The sequence below is a fragment of the Pseudorca crassidens genome, chromosome 6, assembly GCF_039906515.1.
Source record: "Pseudorca crassidens isolate mPseCra1 chromosome 6, mPseCra1.hap1, whole genome shotgun sequence".
Lineage (NCBI taxonomy): Eukaryota > Metazoa > Chordata > Mammalia > Artiodactyla > Delphinidae > Pseudorca > Pseudorca crassidens.
Genome location: NC_090301.1, coordinates 30,116,674 through 30,127,865, shown reverse-complemented (window position 1 = coordinate 30,127,865; position 11,192 = coordinate 30,116,674). Strand labels below are relative to the sequence as shown.

General features: G+C 39.2%; 1 pseudogene; it reads left to right on the top strand.

Moving 5' to 3' along the window:
- Positions 1 to 8,243: 8,243 nt before the first annotated feature.
- Positions 8,244 to 9,021, top strand: LOC137226795 (mitochondrial import inner membrane translocase subunit TIM14 pseudogene; annotated as a pseudogene).
- Positions 9,022 to 11,192: the final 2,171 nt, after the last annotated feature.

Sequence of the window (11,192 nt, the reverse complement as noted above, 5' to 3'; positions counted from 1 at the left end):
TGCTGGAAATCTAAACTCATCAGTTACTTTCCCCATTTCCCCCTCCATCCGCTCCAACCAACTGCCTCCTCCTCCAAATCACCCAAGAGCGCAGGACCAGAGATGCAAATCAATGCCTGCGGGACATCCCATCAGACAACGGGAAGGTCTAAGGAAAGGTTAAAGCAGAAAGGGAACGAAATTTATAGACTTAGCGTTAAAATCTTAAAGGACCTTAGGAACAGCAATGAATCTGATGTTAGGAAAGGCAGGAGCTGCCAGAGGCCATGGCAGGAAGGCCTGACACAGGCCATAAATCTAAGCTTAGGAGCAGAAAACATATAGCCTTCTTTTCAGGCTGAGGCAGCATGATGCAAAGATTCCAACCTGGACTTGAAAAGAGGCAAGGCCACAGAGGCATGGTGGGGAAGAAGCGGACCGGGGACTGCAAATAAGGAACGAAAAGAGCAGCAGATTGTGTGCGTGGGAGCGGGGAGCCAGCTCGGGCCTGCAGAGGCTGGCAACAAAGACACCAGCAACACACATCTGGCTGTGGGGGGAGCTTGAAACTGATCCCCAAAGAAAGAAACAGAAAAGCTGTGGTTGCTCCTTGTTGCATCTATGAGATGGAATGCAGACTAACCTTGTAAGCGACCAGAGTCAACAAGAAAAGCCAGGCAGCTGGGGGCAAAACAAGGTTGTGGAGGGGTCAGAAGATTGGGGATGGGAGGGTCGGAAGATTGGGGGTGGGGAGGGTCAGAAGATTGGGGATGGGAGGGTCGGAAGATTGGAGGTGGGAGGGTCGGAAGATTGGGGGTGGGGAGGGTCGGAAGATTGGGGGTGGGGAGGGTCGGAAGATTGGGGGTGGGAGGGTCAGAAGATTGGGGGTGGGGAGCTTGGGAAAGGCAGCAGTATCCAATGGTTATGACACAAGCTGGGCAGCCAAGAACTCCCAGGCTTGTCGTGAATTTTCATTCACTCATTCTATGTATTTTGGGGTTTTGTTTTTGCTTCTTTCAATTATGCCCTCTGGGGCCCAGATATACTACATTAAGACACTAATTAAAATGTATAAAACCACTGCAACTGAAAATAACATACCATGAATTATTACAAAAATGCCAAGCTCCAAGTGGCCTTCGCCCTGGGACAGGGCTCACTGGAAACACAAAGTTGGTACCACTTTGACTGCCAGAGCTCACACCAGCTTCACCCATTTCCTAGAGTGAGGCATTCTTTTCTCTGCCTCAGTTTCCCCCAGAGGACGAGAAGTAAGGAGATCTCTTTCACAGTTCACAATCATCAGGAAAGGACTGATTGAATTAATATCTTCACAGTACATTTCAAACCTTTGAAATTAAGTTATTGCTAATGTTAAATAAATATATACCCAACTCACTTATGTAATGTAACTCTTTCAGTGTTTTAAAATATAAAAATCAATATGGCTTTTCCATGTCTTATATCCCTCTCCACTCCATTTACTTTCTATATTCTGCATTTCTTCTTTTTGGCTTTCCTAATGGCTTTCCCCTACTTATCAAATTTGTGTCCACTTCTCTTTCCTAGTGTCCATCATGTCTCTCCTTTCTGCCATTCGACTCTCCTCAATTTCTCACTTCTCCTATTTGTCTTGGAAACTAGAGTGCCCCTCATATGCAATGTCATTTCATAGGTGAGTACATATGGTCATTAATATTCATTAGTTTTCTTAATCTCTAGTAAAAATAGATCAAAACATGCTACCTTTCCATGTGTCAGACTAGCTGATTACCAGAATATATATTTAAAGTATAAAACTCTCCTTCTGGGGAGAACCTAGAGGTCAGAAAGCTCTGGGTGGTTGGTGCTTTCCTTGGACCAACCAAGAAAAAGGGAAATCAGCAAAGTGAAGAGATAATCTCGGGGGAGAAATGTAAGCCTCAAAGTGATCAGCATAACTAGAGCCTTCAGCAGCGAATTCACCTAAGTGATGATCATCTTTTCACATCTTAGACTCACCGGCAGATCAAAGGGATTTCTGCAAAAAGTTAAGAATCTTAGACTCTAGAACCTAACCTGCAGTGTTTCATGTTGCCTGAAAAAAGTCAATGTGGATCAGGAAAAACCTGGCTGTTATGACTCACACCCCACATGTACTATGTTAAAACCCAGAAAGAAGCCAAAATGTCTTTGTAAAAGATAAAGGCTGGGGCTTCCCTGGTGGCGCAGTGGTTGAGAGTCCGCCTGCCGATGCAGGGGACACGGGTTCATGCCCCGGTCCAGGAAGATCCCAGATGCTGCGGAGCGGCTAGGCCCGTGAGCCATGGCCGCTGAGCCTGCGCGTCCGCCGCCTGTGCTCCACGATGGGAGAGGCCACAACAGTGAGAGGCCTGTGTACCACAAAAAAATAATTAAAAAAAAAAAAAAGATAAAGGCTGTGTAAAGAGTAAAAAATAAAATAAAGAGATGGAAAAGTAAACACTATCTCAGATGTAAGGATATTCAGATATTTAGGACCTCCCATAAGAAATAACTTCTTTTTTTTCTTAAGTCAATGGAGCCATAAATAAATGAACTTAATCTGACTTCTAACTAGCTCATCTGGTGAAAAGCTAGTGGACTAGAAGTTTATTTGCAGAACTGGGATCTTTCAGCAGCTCAATAACAGGCTTCCTGTTTGACTTCGGGCAAGTTATTCAACTACTTGATATCTAAAGTTACTCATCTGTAACACGAGTAGAACAATATGATAGCCATGTTATTTTTGGCTGCTGGGCTGCTCCCAACTTTGAATGTGTAACTGAATCTCACAGAGGAGTTTCACAAAATTAATGAATATCTACAAATGCTGAAGGGCCTCAGGTCAATGTTGACTTCATGGAGTTATAACTATAGAGTAGCTGTTAATAGCCCTGGTGCCACCACCCTCTCTCCTAATCATTACTATTTCTGTCTGGTGTGTCCCTTCTGTTTAAGGATCCATCTGTCCCTCCCCTCCTAGAAGACTTCCTCTCCATTCCACCATCCATCTGAGCCCTTACCACAGATTTCCTCTAGAATGCATAAGAGACCTTGACTTGCCTCTGCTTCCTCCCTCTGTAACACCTTATAAGCTGGCTTCTGTCCATCACTCTATACGGTTTTCTTTGTGTCAAACTCAATAGTTCCCCGATGTACAAATTTTCCTACAAAGATGTGTTCTTCTCACCACTTTTTCTGGTGCTGTGAAGGTTGATGTCTAGACTTCAGAGATGCTTCCATGTAGTAGATCACCTCCAACCTTTCTGGTGACTCCTTGGCCAATTCTTATTTCTCTTCCTGCCCAACGATCATCCTTTCTAATTCTTTCTAATAAATGGCTTACCTAATCATGTACTTTTTCTATTAACAGAAGCTGGAGCTTCTGTTCTTTATCTCTTTTAGATCTGTAGCATGAATTCTGTTGAAGATACATGTGTCACTTATCCACTGTCAAAATAGTAATGCATAACAAACCACCTTAAAATTTACTGGTCTAGAGGGGAGACCTTCAAGATGACAGAGGAGTAAGACAGGGAGATCACCTTCCTCCCCACAAATACATCAAAAATACATCTACATGTGGAACAACTTCTACAGAACACCTACTGAATGCTGCCAGAAGACCTCAGACTTCCCAAAAGATATATATATATTTTTCCTTTTTCTCTTTTTGTGAGTGTGTATGTGTATGCTTCTTGGTGTGATTTTGTCTGTATAGCTTTGCTTTTACCATTTGTCCTAGGGTTCTGTCTGTCTTTTTTTTTTTTTAGTATAGTCTTTAGCACTTGCTTTCATTGGTGGATTTGTTTTTTGGTTTGGTTGCTCTCTTCTTTCTTTATTTTTTTAAATTACTTTTTAATTTTTTATTTTTAATAATTTTAAATTTTTTATTTTAATAACATTATTTCTTTTTATTTTATTTCTTTTTCTTCCTTTCTTTCCCTTTCTTTCTTTCTTTCTTTCTTTCTGCCTTTTCTTCTGAGCATGAGGCAGACAGGGTCTTGGTGCTCCCGCTTGGTGTGAGGCCTGTGTTTCTGAGGTGAGAGAGTCAAGTTCAGGACATCGGTCCACAGAGACCTCCCAGTTCCACGTAATGTCAAACAGAGAAAGGTCTCCCAGAGATCTACATCTCAACGCTAAGATCCAGCTCCACTCAACAACCAGCAAGCTACACTGCTGGACACCCCATGCCAAACAACTAGCAACACAGGAACTCAACCCCACATAGTAGCAGAGAGGCTACCTAAAATCATAATAAGGTCACAGACACACCAAAACACACCACCAGACGTGGACCTGCCCACCAGAAAGACAAGATCCACCCTCATCCACCAGAACACAGGCACTAGTCCCCTCCACCAGGAAACCTACACAATCCAGTGAACCAACCTTAGCCACTGGAGGCAGACACCAAAAACAACAGGAAGTACGAATGTGCAGCCTGTGAAAAGGAGACCCCCAAACACAGTAAGTTAAGCAAAATGAGAAGAGAGAGAAACACACAGCAGATGAAGGAGCAAAGTAAAAATGCATCAGACTAAACAAATGAAGAGGAAATAGGCAGTCTACCTTAATAAGAATTCAGAGCAATGATGGTAAAGATGATCCAAAATCTTGGAAACAGAATGGAGAAAATACAAGAAACGTTTAACAAGGACCTAGAAGAACTAAAACGCAAACAAACAATGATGAACAACACAATAAATGAAATTAAAAATCCTCTAGAAGGAATCAATAGCAGAATAACTGAGATAGAAGAACAGATAAGTACCTGGAAGATAAAATGGTGGAAATAACTACTGCAGAGCAGAATAAAGAAAAAAGAATGAAAAGAATTCACTACAGTCTCAGAGACCTCTGGGACAACATTAAACTCACCAACATTCGACTTATAGGGGTCCTAGAAGAGGAAGAGAAAAAGAAAAGGAGGGAGAAAATATTTGAAGAGATTATAGTGGAAAACTTCCCTGATATGGGAAAGGAAATACTAAATTAAGTCCAGGAAGTGCAAGGAGTCCCATACAGGATAAATCCAAGGAGAAATATGCCAAGACACATATTAAGCAAACTATCAAAAATTAAATACAAAGAAAAAATATTAAAAGCAGCAAGGGAAAAACAACAAATAACATACAAGGGAATCCCCGTAAGGTTAACAGCTGATCTTGCAGCAGAAACTCTGCAAGCCAAAAGAGAGTGGCAAGAAATATTTAAAGTGATGAATGGGGAAAACCTAACACCACAATTACTTTTCCCAGCAAGGATCTCATTCAGATTCGACAGAGAAATTAAACTCTTTACAAACAAGCAAAAGCTAAGAGAATTCAGCACCACCAAACCAGCTTTACAACAAATGCTAAAGGAACTTCTCTAGGCAGGAAACACAAGAGAAGGAAAAGACCTACAATAACAAGCCCAACACAATTAAGAAAATGGGAATAGGAACATACATATCGATAATTACCTTAAATGTAAATGGATTAAGTGCTCCCACCCAAAGACGTAGACTGGTTGAATGGATACAAAAACAAGATCCATATATATGCTGTCTACAAGAGATGCACTTCAGACCTAGGGACACATACAAACTGAAAGTGAGGGGATGGAAGAAGATATTCCACACAAACGGAAAACAAAAGAAAGCTGGAGTAGCAATTCTCATATCAGACAAAATAGACTTTAAAATAAAGTCTATTACAAGAGACAAAGAAGGACACTACATAATGATCAAGGAATCAATCCAAGAAGAAGATATAACAATTGTAAATATTTATGCACCCAACATAGGAGCACCTCGATACATAAGGCAAATGCTAACAGCCATAAAAGGGGAAATCAACAGTAACACATTTATAGTAGGGGACTTTAACACCCCACTTTCACCAATGGACAGATCATCCAAAATGAAAATAAATAAGGAAACACAAGCTTTAAATGATACATTAAACAAGATGGACTTAATTGATATTTATGGGACATTCCATCCAAAAACAACAGAATACACTTTCTTCTCAAGTGCTCATGGAACATTCTCCAGGATAGATCATATCATGGGTCATAAATCAAGCCTTGGTAAACACTATGAGACTAGATCAATTACAGAAAAAATCTGTTAAAAATACAAACACATGGAGGTTAAACAATACGTTACTTACTAACCAAGAGATCACTGAAGAAATCAAAGAGGAAATCGAAAAATACCTGGAAACAAATGACAGTGAAAACACGACCACCCAAAACCTATGGGATGCAACAAAAGCAGTTCTAAGAGGTAAAATTATAGCAATATAATCCTACCTCAAGAAACAAGAAAAAACTCAAATAAACAACCTAACCTTACATCTAAAGCAATTAGAGAAAGAAAAACAAAAAACCCCCAAAGTTACCAGAAGGAAGGAAATCATAAATATCAGATCAGAGATAAATGAAAAAGAAATAAAGGAAACAATAGCAAAGATCAATAAAACTAAAACCTGGCTCTTTGAGAAGATAAATAAAATTGGTAAAACATTAGCCAGACTCATGACAAATAAAAAGGAGAAGACTCAAATCAATAGAATTAGAAATGAAAAAGGAGAAGTAACAACTGACAGTGCAGAAATACAAAGGATCATGACAGGTTACTACAAGTAACTCTATGCCAATAAAATGGACAACCTGGAAGAAATGCACAAATTCTCAGAAAATCACAACCTTCCAAGACTTAACCAGGACGAAATAGAAAATATAAACAGACCAATCACAAGCACTGAAATTGAGACTATTAAAAATCTTCTGACAAATAAAAGCCGAGGACCAGATGGCTTCACAGGTGAATTCTATCAAACATTTAGAGAAGCGCTAACACCTATCCTTCTCAAACTCTTCCAAAATATAGCAGAGGGAGGAACACTCCCAAACTCATTCTACGAGGCCACCATCTCCCTGATACCAAAACCAGACAAAGATCTCACAAAGAAAGAAAACTACAGGCCAATATCACTGATTATATGACAAACCCACAGCCAACATTGTTCTTAATGGGGAAAAACCGAAACCATTTCCTCTAAGATTAGGACCAAGACAAGGTTGTCCACTCTCACCACTATTATTCAACATAGTTTTGGAAGTTTTAGCTATGGCAATCAGAGAAGAAAAAGAAATAAAAGGAATCCAAATGGGGAAAGAAGAAGTAAATCTGTCACTGTTTGCAGATGACATGGTACTATACATAGAGAATCCTAAAGATGCTACTAGAAAGCTAAAAGAGCAAATCAATGAATCTGGTAAAGTAGCAGGATACAAAAGTAATGCACAGAAATCTCTTGCATTCCTATACACTAATGATGAAAAATCGAAAGAGAAATTAAGGAAACACTCCCATTTACCATTGCAAAAAAAAGAATAAAATACCTAGGAATAAACCTACCTAAGGAGACAAAAGACCTGTATTCACAAAACTATAAGACACTGATGAAAGAAATTAAAGATGATACCAACAGATGGAGAGCTATACCATGTTCTTGGACTGGAAGAATCAACACTGTGAAAATGACTCTACTACCCAGAGCAATCTACAGATTCAATGCAATCCCTATCAAACTACCAATGACATTTTTCACAGAACTAGAACAAAAAAATCTCACAATTTGTATGGAAACACAAAAGACCCCGAATAGCCAAAGCAATCTTGGGAAAGAAAAAACAGAACTGGAGGAATCAGGCTCATTGACTTCCGACTATACTACAAAGCTACAGTGATCAAGACAGTATGGTACTGGCACAAAAACAGAAATATAGATCAATGGAACAGGATAGAAAGCCCAGAGATAAACCCATGCACATATGATCACCTTATCTTTGATAAAGGAGGCAAGGATATACAATGGAGAAAAGACAGCCTCTTTAATAAGTGGTGCTGGGAAAACTTGACAGCTACATGTAAAAGAATGAAATTAGAACACTCCCTAATACCATACACAAAAATAAACTCAAAATGGATTAAAGACCTAAATGTAAGGCCAGACACTATCAAACTCTTAGAGGAAAACATAGGCAGAACACTCTATGACATACATCACAGCAAGATCCTTTTTGACCCACCTCCTAGAGAAACGGAAATAAAAACAAAAATAAACAAATGGGACCTAATGAAACTTCAAAGCTTTTGCACAGCAAAGGAAACCATAAACAAGACCAAAAGACAACCCTCAGAATGGGAGAAAATATTTACAAATGAAGCAACTGACAAAGGATTAATCTCCAAAATTTACAAGCAGCTCATGCCGCTCAATATCAAAAAAACAGGGGGTGGTGGTGTGAGGAATTGGGTGATTGCGATTGACATGTATACACTGATGTGTAGAAAATTGATGACTAAAAAGAACCTCTGAAACATATATATATACCAAAAAACAAACAACCCAATCCAAAACTGGGCAGAAGACCTAAATAGACATTTCTCCAAAGAAGATATACAGATTGCCAACAAACACATGAAAGGATGCTCAACATCACTAATCATTAGAGAAATGCAAATCAAAACTACAATGAGGGTAGTAGAGGTGTAGAATTGGTGGGGTGGGATGAACCGTGCTCCTGGTGGAAGCAGAAGAGCCGAGTGGGAACCATTGCCAGTACAGTGGTAGCAGTTGGACTGACCATTGCTGCTGCAGGATTTGCAGCCCATTACACTTTGCAAGACTTGAAGCATATGGAGCCTCAAGTGAAACAAGTTTTTCAAAGTCTACCAAAATCTGCCTTCAGTGGTGGCTATTACAGAGGTGGGTTTGAACCCAAAATGACAAAATGGGAAGCAGCATTAATACTAGGTGTAAGCCCTACTGCCAATAAGGGAAAATAGAGATGCTCATTGACAAATTATGCTTTTAAATCACCCAGACAAGGGAGGATCTCCTTATATAGCAGCCAAAATCAATGAAGCTAAAGATTTACTAGAAGGTGAAGCTAAAAAATGAAGTAAATGTATGATGAATTTTAAGTTCTTACTCATTTATGTATATGAGTACCAGCTTTTTATAATACAATGCCTCAAAGCTACACATTTTAAAAATTGGCATAAGCTAAATCAAAGCCTTCATATAAATTTGAGGATTTAAAATCAGATTATAGAATATTTGTAGGTTAATACTCAATAATTATGGATAAATGCATGCCATTTGAAGTGTTGTTCATTAAAAAAAAATACTACAATGAGGTATCACCTCACATCAGTCAGAATGGCCATTATCAAAAAATCTACAAACAATAAATGCTGGAGAGAGTGTGGAGTAAAGGGAACCCTCTTGCACTGTTGGTGGGAATGTAAATTGATACAGCCACTATGGTGAACAGTATGGAAGTTACTTAAAAAACTAAAAATAGAACTACCATACACCCAGCAATCCCACTACTGGGCATATACCCTGAGAAAACCATAATTCAAAGAGAGTCATGTACCACAATGTTCATTGCAGCTCAATTTACAATAGCCAGGGCATGGAAGCAACCTAAGTGCCCATAGGTAGATGAATGAATAAGAAAGTTGTGTCACATATATACAATGGAATATTACTCAGCCATAAAAAGAAATGAAATTGAGTTATTTGTAGTGAGGTGGATGGACCTAGAGTCTGTCATACAGAGTGAAGTAAGTCAGAAAGAGAAAAACAAATACTGTATGCTAATACGTATATATGGAATCTAAAAAAAAAAATGGTTCTGATGAACCTAGGGGCAGGACAGGAATAAAGACGCAGAGGTAGAGAATGGACTTGAGGACATGGGGAGGGGGAAGGGTAAGCTGGGACGAAATGAGAGAGTGGTATGGACATATATACACTACCAAATGTAAAGTAGATAGCTAGTGGGAAGCAGTCGCATAGCACAGGGAGATCAGCTCGGTGCTTTGTGACCACCTAGAGGGGTGGGATAGGGAGGGTGGGAGGGAGATGCAAGAGGGAGGAGATATGGGGATATATGTATATGTATAGCTGATTCACTTTATAAAGCAGAAACTAACACACCATTGCAAAGCACTTATACTCCAATAAAGGTGTTAAAAAAATCTATAAAAAAAAACTTAGTGGTCTAAAATACTAACCTATTTTTATTGCTTGTGAGTATATGAGTGCTCTGAGTAGTTTTGTGGTGTGGGCCTGACTTGATTGATCTCAGTTAGGTGTGTTCATACATCTGCCATCTTCCCAATCATTCTACCACAACACCTCAGCATAAATGTCCTGCTGTCAGATAAGGCCAAGCAAAGAAAAAGATAATCTTTTTGCCTGGTCTTTTGGGCAATACTATCGTAATTCCAAGACCCTAAGCTCCCTACACTTTAGAAATTTAAAATCATCATTCAGCCTATCTCAAAATTTCAGCATTATCTCAATTTTTGTTTTCTCCTTATCACATCCTGCCCAGGCTCTTGGAATCGTTTCTTTACAAACCTCCACATTTCCAGGGATCCATCCTCCCTACATTCCCCTCCTGTGAGAGTCACTTTGACCCTCTTAGTCTCTTGTAAAAATCTCTTCTCTTGCTCCTGTCCCTCCACAAACATTTGCATACATATGCACAGGTTGGTGTACCACATCTTAAAATTAGAAGGAAAAGGGAATCAATAGCAGAATGTTTTCAAAAATGAAAAATAAAAAATTTAAATTAAATGACACAATAGTTGAAATCCATTTTATCTATTTCTTCCAATTGAGCCAAATCCTGGAAAACTCTGAAAATGACATATTTACCATCTTCGGTCCATTCACTCATGCTGTATATCCATCGCTGACTACTTATAATAAACATACACGATTGTTGGAAAACTCACAAATCCAGACCTTGTTGATATGGCTACTGTCAAAATTAATCATCTCTTCTCAAGCAACATAGTTTTCCCTTTGTTAACTTCATTAGAGCCCTTAAGCAAAATAAAATGTGCCTGGATTTTCAAAAGTATGTCTGGAAATTATAACAAGACCCAAGTCAGTCAGTAATTTCTGGATCTAAAGCCTGTAGTTGAGGTATGATGTCCTATTTGGCTAAAAAAGGAATCATTTTTCATGAATTTGCTCACATTTATTTTCACTCCTTGCTTGCTGTCTTGCCAAAATGGCTGCATCTCTAACCTTATCTCTTTTTAAGCCCATTTCTAGAAGGCATGGGCTTAGTCCTCACCACACTTCTCTTCTGCAAGCTTCCCCACAATGCGTGGCATGTAGTTGGAACTT